The 12,881-nt window shown below is 45.5% G+C and overlaps 1 protein-coding gene across 1 annotated transcript in view; it reads right to left on the bottom strand.

Moving 5' to 3' along the window:
* Positions 1 to 12,881, bottom strand: part of SGCZ (sarcoglycan zeta) — a 329,915-nt gene that overhangs the window by 202,198 nt on the left and 114,836 nt on the right. The gene's annotated exons all lie outside the window — the stretch shown is intronic.

Genomic DNA, 12,881 nt, shown 5'->3' with positions numbered 1-12,881 from the left:
ATTATAGAACTGTGGAAAGGTAAATTGACACTTGATGTGCAGCAATGGATTGTTGATGAATGTTCATTCTCTTTTGTGTGAAAAGATTTTCTGGCAAGGAAGAGGATTTGTAGGCAATCCAGTAAAATGTTGTCCATTTGGTTTGTGTTCAAATATATAGTTTCACTTTATTATTTTTTTTAAAAACCCTTAATTATATTGTATATACTTGCTATCATGCAAATAATTAATATTATTTGATAGTTTTTGAAATGTGCAGGAAAGGGAACCTGTTATGGCTAAGAAAAGAATTTTTATTTTCCTGGGTTGTATGGGGGATGAGGTTCTCCAAGGGCAAAAATCAATAGTTCAAAAACATTCAAAGATAAACCCATCACTTATATAAAAATAGACTTTATAACAAAATAGGGTTTTTTCATAACCAAATATTTTTGGAGAAAATTTTAAAGGAAAAATTTCTGGGGACTTTTCAAAGAGTGAGATATAACAGATGCAAAGCAAAAGCAAAAAAAAAATCTTACTTCCATCTGTTAAATGCATGCAGATGGTTTAATTGGGAATGATATGAGGTGCTGTTTGATGAGCCAGAGAACAGAACCTATCACTCTTTCAAAACATTGCAATAATTTAGTAAAATATTATTTTTACGATGAGTATTATCCAGCCAAAATTGAGCTAGATAATCTGATGATATGTATATGTGCATAACAAAAGCAGAATGGCTATGCTTCCTCTTAGAAAACAGGCCTGGAAAAGCAAATTGCACACTGAAGATAGGAACAGACAAGACAATTGGCGCATCAGACTGTTTAGATGAATGTAATGATTTTAATCCTGCTGTGTCTGAAGGAAAAACCTGGGAACTATGTGCATTTAAATTTGATTATATTGTGATGCAATTTGCAACCTAAAATGTGTGCATAAAATGTACAGAAGTCATACATGTTAGAGAAAGGCACAAACTATAGAAACATAGAAACATAGAAGTCTGACGGCAGAAAAAGACCTCATGGTCCATCTAGTCTGCCCTTATACTATTTTCTGTATTTTATCTTAGGATGGATATATGTTTATCCCAGGCATGTTTAAATTCAGTTACTGTGGATTTATCTACCACATCTGCTGGAAGTTTGTTCCAAGGATCTACTACTCTTTCAGTAAAATAATATTTTGTCATGTTGCTTTTGATCTTTCCCCCAACTAACTTCAGATTGTGTCCCCTTGTTCTTGTGTTCACTTTCCTATTAAAAACACTTCCCTCCTGGACCTTATTTAACCCTTTAATATATTTAAATGTTTCGATCCTGTCCCCCCTTTTCCTTCTGTCCTCCAGACTATACAGATTGAGTTCATTAAGTCTTTCCTGATACGTTTTATGCTTAAGACCTTCCACCATTCTTGTAGCCCATCTTTGGACCCGTTCAATTTTGTCAATATCTTTTTGTAGGTGAGGTCTCCAGAACTGAACACAGTATTCCAAATGTGGTCTCACCAGCATTCTATATAGTGGGATCATAATCTCCCTCTTCCTGCTTGTTATACCTCTAGCTATGCAGCCAAGCATCCTACTTGCTTTCCCTACTGCCTGACTGCACTGTTCACCCATTTTGGGACTGTCAGAAATCACTACCCCTAAATCCTTTTCTTTTGAAGTATTTGCCAACACTGAACTGCCAATACAATACTCAGATTGAGGATTCCTTTTCCCCAAGTGCATTATTTTACATTTGGAAACATTAAACTGCAGTTTCCATTGCTTAGACCATTTATCTAGTAAAGCTAAATCATTTACCATATTACAGACGCCTCCAGGAATACCAACCCTATTGCACACTTTAGAGTCATCGGCAAATAGGCAAACCTTCCCTACCAAACCTTCCCCTATGTCACTCACAAATATATTAAAAAGAATAGGACCCAGAACAGATCCTTGTGGCACACCGCTTGTAACCTGACTCTGCTCAGAATACTCGCCATTAACAATAACTCTCTGATGTCTACGCTTCAGCCAGCTGCAAATCCATTGAACTATCCAGGGATTAAGTCCAATCTTCACTAATTTATCTATCAGCTCTTTATGTGGAACCGTATCAAAGGCTTTGCTGAAGTCCAGGTAGGCACCACCTTCATCCAACACCTTTGTGACATAGTCAAAGAAATCAATGAGATTAGTCTGACATGATTTGCCTTCAGTAAAGCCATGCTGATTTGGGTCCAATAAGTTATTGTTTTTTAGGTGCTGATTTATCCTCTTTTTGAGTAGAGTCTCCATCATTTTAACTACAACTGATGTCAAGCTAACTGGCCTGTAGTTACCAGCTTCTTCTCTACTGCCCTTCTTGTGAATAGGCATAACACTGGCCATTCTCCAATCCTCAGGAACTTCTCCTGTTAACAAGGATTGGTTAAACAAATCAGTCAGGGGGGTAGCAATGACAGATCTGAGTTCTTTAAGAACTCTGGGGTGGATGCCATCTGGACCCATTGCCTTATTTATCTTTAATCGTTCAAGTTCTTCTAAGACATCGGCTTCTAAGATCACTGGAGCTGAATCCGTACAGTTGGAAGCAATGCTATATCCTATGTGGTATGTAAAACTATTTTCATACAAATATTTTTATATGTACCATTGATACATAGGTACATAAATAGCATAGCTAGACAGAATTCATTTAGTGAAACGAGAAGTTTGGCAGAATCAAAATCAACAGAATCAGCTACCTCTAATGGTCAAAAATGTTTGAAATATAGCTGTTGATATTAAGCACAGAAGCAAATTGAAATACTTCTCTGTAGGAAAATATGCAATTCTACTTTTTATTACACATAGATGGATGCAATGCCAATTTCACTTATTTTAGTGGAACTAAGTTAAATTTATATTTAGTTCCACCTCATTCAAATCAAAAGAATGTTAAACTACAGTGACTGGTGTGATAAATATGGCCAAATTGTCAAATAATTCATTCTTTCATGGCATTTTCTGCTTATCTAATAATACATCAGGGCTTTAGGTAAATGAGGAAAATGCCTTCCAGTAATATTACAAAATACTACTTAATTTGATGACACATTACAAAATATTACAAAAATGCTACTTAATTTGGTGACACATTAAATTGATTAAACTTCACTCGAGAAGTAAAAAATTTGCATTTGTCAAACGTGATATAGAAGTTACCCCAACTCTGAACTAATCTGTTAAAGTAATCATTTTTTTTACTTTATTAATATTATTCCTTTGTTACTAATGTTTTTCTTGAAAGTTGATGACACTAATACTTTAATTTAGATTAATTAGATCAAGAAAATGACATTCAGATCAAGAAAATGATAGCCATGACTATCAACATTTATTCTTGATCACAGACAAAAACAAATGAGTGATAGTGGATAGACATAATAAAGAAGGACAAATAAAGGTAGCATAAATTTTTTATGAGGGCACTCATCACTTTCTTAACATAAAAATCTAAATTTCTGGTTCGAAAATAGTATGTCATATAATAGATTAAACTGTGCATTATCATTCTTGTTCTTTAAAATGCAGCTTTGTATGAATTTTTTACACACAGAGACTCATGTTTATGTGTGTAATTTTACATTCTCTGAAATGGGGAAAGCTTTTGAAATTCCATTGATTCTTTCTTTTTGTCAATATTGGCAATGAGAATATAACTGCCTGATATAGTATCATTTATGGAAGAGCCAGACAGAATAACCATGAGAAATAGGAGGAAGAGTCACAACCAAGACAACAATCAGAATATTCCAGAATATCTCCAGGACTGCCTTCTGCCGCACAAATCCCAGCGACCGGTTAGGTCCCACAGAGTTGGCCTTCTCTGGGTCCCGTCGATGAAACAATGTCGTCTGGTGGGACCCAGGGGAAGAGCCTTCTCCGTGGCGGCCCCGACCCTCTGGAAGTAACTCCCCCCAGAGATTAGGACTGCCCCCACCCTCCTTGCCTTTCGCCAACTCCTCAAAACTCATCTTTGTCATCAGGCATGGGGTAATTGATTCCCCTGGGCTGCTTCCACTTTACACATGGTCTGTATGAGATGTATGACTGTTTTTATATTAAGGGTTTTAAATTGTTTTAGCATTGGATTTGTATTGTTTTTGTTGTGAGCCGCTCCGCGTCCTCGGAGAGGGGTGGCATACAACTCAACTCAACTCAACTCAATAAATAAATCAGATAAAAAAAATCTGAGTCCAGGGTAGAAATATAATTTGAAGAAAGCTTCTTAAACATAACATTCCCTGAAAATAAAGAGAGGAAGTGGGAAAGGATGTACAGGTTCTCTTGCTATAATGATATTATAGTAAAAGCAGTATTACCTTGCACATCTTTCTTTTCAAGATTTGCTCTACTTTGGATGACCCACAACTCCTGAAATATGGAAAAATGTCTCTACCACCACACAAGCCCAAATCCCAACAATTTAATGTAACATATATTTCTGAATTTTATTTTAGAGATACACCAATAAATATCTATACAGTTAAATACACATGTTTTAAAATACTACTTTGAAAAATATCAAAGTTAGATACACATGTCTTTACTAATTTTTTTAACTGCCATGCTTAGAAAAGATAAGGAAAAATTAAAAAGAGCATCAGTGAAGTATTTCAAGGCATTTATCTATATTTTTCCAGATCAATGTTAAGGCTATCCTCTTTGCTGTTACAAGCATTAAAGTTTTTCCTAACCTGTCCTTGAATCCAAATGCATTTTTATTAGGTTTAATTTATCGTGTCAAGTTCCCTGACATTCCTTGTAAATTTTATTGATTAGCTAAAAGTATGTGTATACTTTGTTGGTTGATAACCACAAATAAATGTTCAGTTGTAACTGTGTCACAAGTATGACAAAATTTATAACAGTCTACCAGCAGCGAAACACAAAAAAACATTATTGAAATGAAAAAGCTAAGTGCCTTCATTTCTATATTTTAGTGTCTGAATGTAATCTATATTTTTACTGCTGAATACATAAACATAGTGCTTTGAAATAACAGTGCATAAAAAGTGAAGGACTTGTGGAACAATTGTTAAAGAACTAGCCATTAAATATACCGTTTTAAATTTTCCTATACATATTCTGTGACACATTTTGGCCAACATACTTCTATATTAACATAAGTGCTAGAACACAAAGAAATGACAATAATTTGATATCTTGAAGATTCAAAATTAAGTGCATATTGAAATTTAAGCTTTGATGACCATTACATTTTAAAGGTTATGTTTCTTCCTCCAAAACCTAAAGGATGATAAACTTTTAGTGGGGGGAAAAAGAGTAGGATTTTAAAAATCATATTTACAGTATCTCAACTTTCCTTAGATGGGATGGCTCAGGAATTTTGTTAGTTCATTTTAAACTGTTAAAGAGGCCTGTTATTCAATGTTAACAGTATCATGGCTATTCACAGCTAGTGAATTTTTCTTCAGGGTGGCAACAAATTGTGACATATAACACTGGAGTACTTAGATCCTGCCCCATATCTTCTCACTCATGTCTTCCAAAGATGTGCTTATTGTCACTGCAACTTGAATCCACTCATCTTGCTGCTGAATCTTCCTTCATCTTCTCTGTACTTCCATCATTCCAAGCAGTAGAGTCATCTCCAGAGAACTAAAGTTCTGGATAATGTGTCTGAAATGGGCAATTTAAGACTAGTCATTTGTGTTTTGAATAGGAACTTTGGATTGATTTGTTTGATGAACTATTTATTTGTTTCTTTGGCTGTCCGTGGTATTCTCAGGAGTATTTTTCCCAACCAATGTTTAATGTTCAATATTTACAAGCATCAGTACTGTTTATATCGTATTTTTGCAAAGTCCACATTTTGCTTCCATAGAGTTTCACAGTAAAATACCATTATTCAGTTTTGATTGTTATAAGTAATGACACATCACAGCATCTGAATATCTTTTCAAAGGCTATTGTTCTAACTCGTTACTTTACTGTGCATCCTAGAATGTAAAAACTAAGCATAACATCAATATCCTCAATATCATGCGAATGGCTGCCCTTTACTGGAGATATCTCCATTTTCTTGTTGGTGTAAAGATATGTGGGAATAACCATTGGAGACAGTGAAAGGAAATGTAAGCTGTTTAGCCCATAGCAGGAGTGTGGTTAGGCAAAAGGCTCAAAAGAGACCCTTCCTATTCTGCGGTCTATATAGAGGGACAGGAGAAATACTTTCAGACTTGCAAGATTCTGCTAATGTAACCTTATAATAAAATAGAATTAGCTCATCTGATCATGTTTACTGTCTGTTTTACTTTGTAAAGCTGACATCAATCCCACATATCATTACATTAAGACTCTAATCTGTATTAGATTATTTTAAAGATTAGCGCCGGTGGACTTACCCGCTGGCGGCGTTTGCGGGAGGGGCCGGGAAGACACCGGACCTCATGGCGGCCGCCATCTTGGTTCTCGGGTGAAGTCTCGCGATGCGAGACTTCGCCCGAGAGTCGGGCCTGCATAGGCCCGGCTGCTGATTGGTCCGGGCACGGCTTGCTCGCCCTATTTAAGGGCGGGCAGGCCCGAGGCTCAGCCTTTTCGCCCGGACCATCGCCCCGAACAGACACTCGGCTGAGTTCTGCTCACAGCGGCCATTTTGTGAGCGGCCTTGTGTGGCGGCCACCATTTTGTGGTTTGCTTGGTGCCGGCGAGAAGGCCTCGGTCGTTTCGGACGGCGATTTGGGTGGCAGGAGCCGTTCCTTCAGTTGCGGAGCCAGCATCGGCTGGGCTCCGCCCCGGTTTGACTCTCCGGTTGCCCCCGGGATCGGGGGCGTGGGGGTGTCATTTGGGGGGGGGCGGCTTGGTTTTCCCCTCAAGGGTGGGGGGGCATTTCGTGGCGCCACATAAGGGTTTCATTAGGGCGGGCCAGTTCCTTCTGGCCCCTTTGATAAAGCGGTGGGCAGTGAGGCCTTGCTGCCACCGCTAGGGGGGTGGATTGGCCTGCCAAGGGGTCGCCCCTGGTGAGGCCTGCTGTGGTAGTGTCGGCCTTGCTTCCCAGCACGGGCCCTTGGGGTCAGGGTTATTCAGATATTTCTAACAACAATAAGGGTATGGCCCCAAAGAAGAGGCCAGCTCGGCCCCCCCCCGGGCCAACCGGTAGCGCAGCCTAGGAGGGCTTTGAGGCCTTCTGCCCGGGCTCGGGCTGGCATGGAGGGGCCCCCTGGGGTGGTCCCGTCGGAGGGGGTGGTGGGGTTTATGCCCACAGCCCCTCAACCCGAGGTTTCTCCGTCTCTCTCTTGGGACAGGGTCCTGGAGAGGCTAGATGACTTACAGCGCTGGCGGTCCGGAGCGGGCCCAGGCAGGCTCCCCCTTGCTGCATCGGCGGCCTAGGGAAGGGACCCAGAAGAAGAAGCAGCCCAGGCCGGGCAGATGGCCCAGACCGGGCAGATGGCCCAAACCGGGCAGATGGCCCAAACCGGGCAGATGGCCCAAACCGGGCAGATGGCCCAGGCTGGGCAGATGGCCCAGTCGGGGCAGATGTCAGCTTTCCAGGGCCCCCCTCGGATGGGCCCTCCGTGGATGTCGTCCACCCCATATGGGGCAGGTGAGGTTGCACCACACTTAGCCACTACATCGCTCCTCCCCGTGCAGGGTCCAGGGTTTAGCCCGCCTGCGCTGGGGAGTGGCACTAGTTTTTTGGGGTCCGCTTCAGGCACATGTGGTCAGGTTTGGTCCCCTCCGGCCCCGCCGGCAGTAGCACCGGGGGTGGCTTTCCCACCTGGGGCAGGGGTGGGGGGTTGGATCCCTCCAGCTCCTGCTATTATGCCCCCGCCCCCTTTGGTGTATCCACCGGGGCTATGAGTGCTGGGAACGGGGGTCTCCACCGTGTGGGACCCGTTCGCCAGCATCAAGCCTGGGGCCATCCCTTGTGGGCTGCCTGCTACACCCTTAGGGTACCACCTCCACCCATCAGTGAAGGAAGCTATTTGGCGGGGGGACTATGTGGACCTCTTCTCCCTCTTAAATAGAGAGGTCCCCAAGCAGGACAAAGATGTCGTGCCTGGGGAAAAGGTGAAAACGAAGGTCACAAAGTGTTTCAGCTCGTGGCTGTACACTTTCTTGACTTTCGCATCTGTAGTGATTCAGAGGCAGCCGGTTAGGGCTGCTGCTCTGCTTAAATACATTGATTTAATTGCCAGGGCTAACTTCGAGTACGGAGGAACCATTTGGAGGCATTATGATAAGGGGTTTCGGATGCGCATAGCCCATGACCCCTCCTTGCCCTGGGATATGGTGGTCCCAGACCTTTGGTTCCAGGCCATGTATATGTCCGGCAAGGAGGGTTGTGACAGGACCGACAGCGGTCACTTCATGGAAGAGGAGCCCGTGGCTTCCATGCCAGCCAAGGCGGCTGCGGGGGGAGCGGGAAAGGGGGCTTCCCCGGCGTGCCATGAGTTTGCCGCAAAGGGGGCGTGTTTTCGTCCCTTTTGCAGGTATAAGCATGCGTGCGGTAATTGTGGGGGAACCATGCCTCTTCCGTGTGCCCCCGCCCCAAGAAAGGGGCGGAAAAGAAGGGTGGGGGTCCCCCAAAGCCTCCCCCACCAGCTGGGGGTAAAGGGGCCCAGCCCAATTAATTTACAAGTGCTTGAGGGTTGGTTAAAAGACTACCACCCTCGCTCGAGAGTGGCCGCCCTCTTGCTAGGATTCTCTAAGGGATTTAAGATCCCTTATGTGGGGGTTAGGAAGGCCTTCATGTCCGACAACCTCAGGTCGGTTGTGGGACATGAAGACATTGTTAGAGAAAAGATTCGGAAGGAGGTGGCCGAGGGCAGGGTCCTTGGGCCCTTCCCGGAGCCGCCCTTCCCGAATCTTAGGGTGTCTCCCCTAGGTGTGGTCCCCAAAAAGGCGAGTGGTGAATTTAGGTTGATTCACCATTTGTCTTTTCCAAAAGGTGAGTCAGTGAATGACTGCATTCCTGACGAGCTTTGTTCAGTCCGGTATGCATCCTTTGACGCTGCCGTGGCTATGGTTAGGAGGTGTGGGGTGGGAGCCCTTATGGGTAAATGCGACATTAAGTCGGCATTCCAGCTCCTCCCCATACACCCAGACGACTTTGAGCTGTTGGGCTTCCGTTTTGAAGGAGGTTATTACGTGGACAGAGCTTTACCCATGGGTTGCTCTGTCTCGTGCTCTCTTTTTGAGAGTTTTAGTACCTTCTTGGAATGGGCACTCAGGAGGCACAGTGGTCTGGGTTCGGTCGTTCACTACCTTGATGATTTCTTGTTGGCGGGGCCTGCGCGTTCGGAGCAATGTTTTGCTCTAATGCGGGACTTCGAAGCCCTTTGTGCTCAGTTGGGGGTGCCTTTAGCCTCCGAGAAGACCGAAGGCCCCGCTACCAAGATTACCTTCCTCGGTATTGAATTGGACTCAGAGGAGCAATCTTCTAGATTGCCCCTCGATAAGTTACTTAAAATTAAAGGGAAGCTCGATGAGGTTCTTGGCTGCCGGAAGGTCACTCTCCGGCAGCTCCAGGAACTGGCCGGGATACTCAATTTCGCCTGTCGGGTTGTGGTTCAAGGCAGGGCTTTTTCAAGGAGATTGTACAATGCGATGAAGGGGCTCCGTTTGCCCCATCATCGTACCCGCCTCTGCGCGGGGGTCAGGGCTGACCTCCGCGTGTGGCGGGAGTTCTTGGACAGGTTTAATGGCCTGTCTTTTTGGAGGCACGAGCTTTTTTTGAAAGCTGAGTTGCAGCTCTGCTGCGATGCTGCTGGGACTTGCGGTTTTGGGGTAGTGTTAGGTGACCAGTGGTGCTGGTCGGCGTGGCCTCCGGAATGGAGTGCCTCTTCTCTGGTTAAGGACCTGACTTTCTTAGAGCTCTTCCCCTTGATAGTGGCCTTAGAGCTTTGGGGGGAGCAGTTTAGGGACAAGACTGTGCATTTTTGGTGCGACAACCTAGCGGTTGTCCATGTTGTGAATGCCCTGTCCTCTAAGAGCGACAGGGTCATGCGGCTTGTCCGCCATTTTGTGCACAGGTCCTTGTACCTAAACACGTTGTTTTTGGCTAGGCATGTCCCCGGGTTGGATAACGGGGTTGCTGACGCCTTGTCCCGTGGTCAGTTGTCCAGGTTTCGGACCCTGGCCCGGTGGGCCCGAGAGTCTCCGGAGGCGTTCCCCGGTCACCTTTGGAGTCTGGGGGGGGGGCTCCCGAGCGGTGGAGAGACGAGGCTTCCAGGGCAATCTCCCTATCTGTAGCGCCCGGCACCCTCAGGGCATACCAGCGTGCAGGTAAGGAGTTTGGGGATTTCAGGCAGGGTAGGGGTTACCCCCTTAGTTGGCCTGCCCCTGTTGAGCACATGGCAGAGTGTTGTGTCCAGCTTAGGCAGCGTGGCCTGTCAGTTAGGACTATTAGGTCCCGGTTAGCCGGCCTCGCCTTTTTGTCCAAGGCGGGGGGGGGGGGGGTTACGGATTTTTCAGGTGACTTCCGCATCCGGAAGATGCTGGAGGGCTGGATGAGGGAGCAAGTGGGGGCCCCTGGTGACACTCGTCGGGCTCTGACGGTTCAGCAGCTGTCTTTGATTAATGGGGCTTTTGACAGTCTGTGTGCCTCCTTGTATGAGGCCCGTCTTTTTAGGGCAGCGACTTGTGTCATGTTTTTTGGGGCCCTCAGGGTCAGTGAGGCCATGGCATCGTCTCAGGCTGACACGTCGCTCCGCGCCTTCCAGTATGCTGATCTGGCCTTTAGGCAGGGGGGGGGTATCCCTTGTCGTTAGGCATTCTAAGACGGATCAGCTGCACAGAGGGGTTAATATCCGGCTTAGTGTGGCCGCCGACCAGTCGGTGTGTCCGGTGGCCGCCCTACAGCTTTATTGTAGCTTGCGAGGGTCCGGGCAAGGGTACCTTTTTAGGCATTGGGACGGTGCCCCCCTGACCCGTTACCAATTTTGGGTGTTAGTGTCCAGGGCAATGGCCCAGGTAGGCATGGATCCCGCCGGTTATGGAACGCATTCGTTCCGTATCGGCGGCGCCACTAGCGCGGCACTTTCTGGTTTCCCGGCCCATCCCGTCATATTTGGGTTATGTTAGGCCCGCTGAGGATTCTAGGCAGGGCTTAGGCTAGGTAACATGATTTTTTGGGCCAGCCGCTCAGCAGCCAGAAGCGCCATTGGGACCCAGTTGTCATTGGGACGGTGGGTCACGGTCGTTTGGATGGGTCGCAGAGGTATGCGGTGGGAGGGCCTCCTACCGTCTTTGCTGGGTGGGCGGCATCCTGTGACTGCGCCCAGATGGCTGGTCTTGCACCTTGGTGGCAATGACCTGTGCATGCTTGGGGGTCTACCGCTGATCGTCCAGGCGAGCGAAGACCTACGACGGCTTCGCGATGTGTGGCCCACCACGTAAGTGGTGTGGTCAGAGATCCTCCCAAGGATCGTGTGGAGGGACGCCCTTTCCCTTAGGGCCATTCACCGGGTCAGGTGTAGAGTGAATAAGGCCCTGGGACGGATAGTTAGGGAACTAGGTGGGGTTGTAGTGGCCCATCCCCTCATCACTGTAGATTGGCCGTGGCTTTACCGGGCCAATGGCGTTCACCTGTCAGAACAGGGGAACGCCATTTTCCTACAGGACCTGCAGCGGTCTCTGCGTGAGCTGGCGCAGCTAGAGGGGTAGTCGGGGGGCCAAGATAGAGATCTGACCCCCGCTCCGTGGCAGGTTAGGGGCGGAAAACTGGGTGGTGGTCTAGCAACTGCGTGTTCTCCCTTGGGCATCTTTGGGGATGATTGACAGGTTCTCTCCAAGCTTGTGGTGGAAGCGACCTGAGCAGTTGGGGGGAACCTATCTTTGGGTCACGCACCTTTAAGTCCCCTGTTAGGGGTTAGCCGGCGTGACCCCCCTCATGCAAGTGCATGGCAGGGTCTCAGGTGAGGGAGGGTCCCTCACCTGGACTAGCATCGAGCTACGCCCATAAGTTGCCCAGGAAGTTTATGTGACGTAACTTTTCCGCCCCGGAAGCAATTGTTTGACCCTGCAGGTCCATTGTTTGGATCATAGTTGTTTATGCTAATTTTATGCTAATTTATTTTAATAAATTATGCTAATTTAATTTAATAAAAATGACCCAGTTAAATCCAGCTCTTGTGTCCGTGTCGTTACTCAGCCTCTCCTGCAATACTTTGTCATCATATAAATTAGGTCTATTGTATAGTAGATTGTACACTGTGTTAAGTGTCTTTTCTGGATACTGTAATATAGTTTGACCACTTCCACACTGTTGGCCATTGGGTTCTTCTCCAGACTTGTGGTTATAGCTTGGTTAGAACTTTTACAGATTCCTCTCCTGTTGCTAGCTGTGGTTATTCAATCAGGTCATGTAGCCTTCTGACTTGGAAAGTCTGGCGTGCTGTTTTAATTTCATTGTACATGAAGTTCTTGTAAACAGGGAATATCTTTTATTATTCAGTACTCTGGATCTTGATCTTCTTTGTAGATTATTTCAATTCATCCCTTCCATTTTTGTTTGATATCCTTTGAATCAGGTACTACAGGACGGTGGACAAAAAACTGGAAACACCTTGAAAAATCATCAAAATATCATTTAATATGGTGTTGGTCCACCTTTTCTGGCAAAAACAGCCTCGATTCTCCGAGGTATTGATTCATACAAATTGTGAATTGTTTCCAAAGGAAGTTTAGCCCATTCTTCAGTTAAAGCATCCTCCAGTTCTTTTAGAGATGGTGGTGGTGGAAATCGACTTCTTACTTGAATCTCTAAAATCGACCATAAATGATCAATAATGTTGAGGTCTGGTGATTGAGATGGCCAGATGAGATGCTGAACTTCATTAGAATGTTCCTCATGCCATTCTTTAACACTTCTTGATCTATGGATTGGTGCATCATC

This window comes from Erythrolamprus reginae, chromosome 7 (genome assembly GCF_031021105.1).
Source record: "Erythrolamprus reginae isolate rEryReg1 chromosome 7, rEryReg1.hap1, whole genome shotgun sequence".
NCBI classification, from domain to species: domain Eukaryota; kingdom Metazoa; phylum Chordata; class Lepidosauria; order Squamata; family Dipsadidae; genus Erythrolamprus; species Erythrolamprus reginae.
Note: the sequence above shows the minus strand (reverse complement) of the source record. Positions and strands in the feature narration are given on the sequence as shown.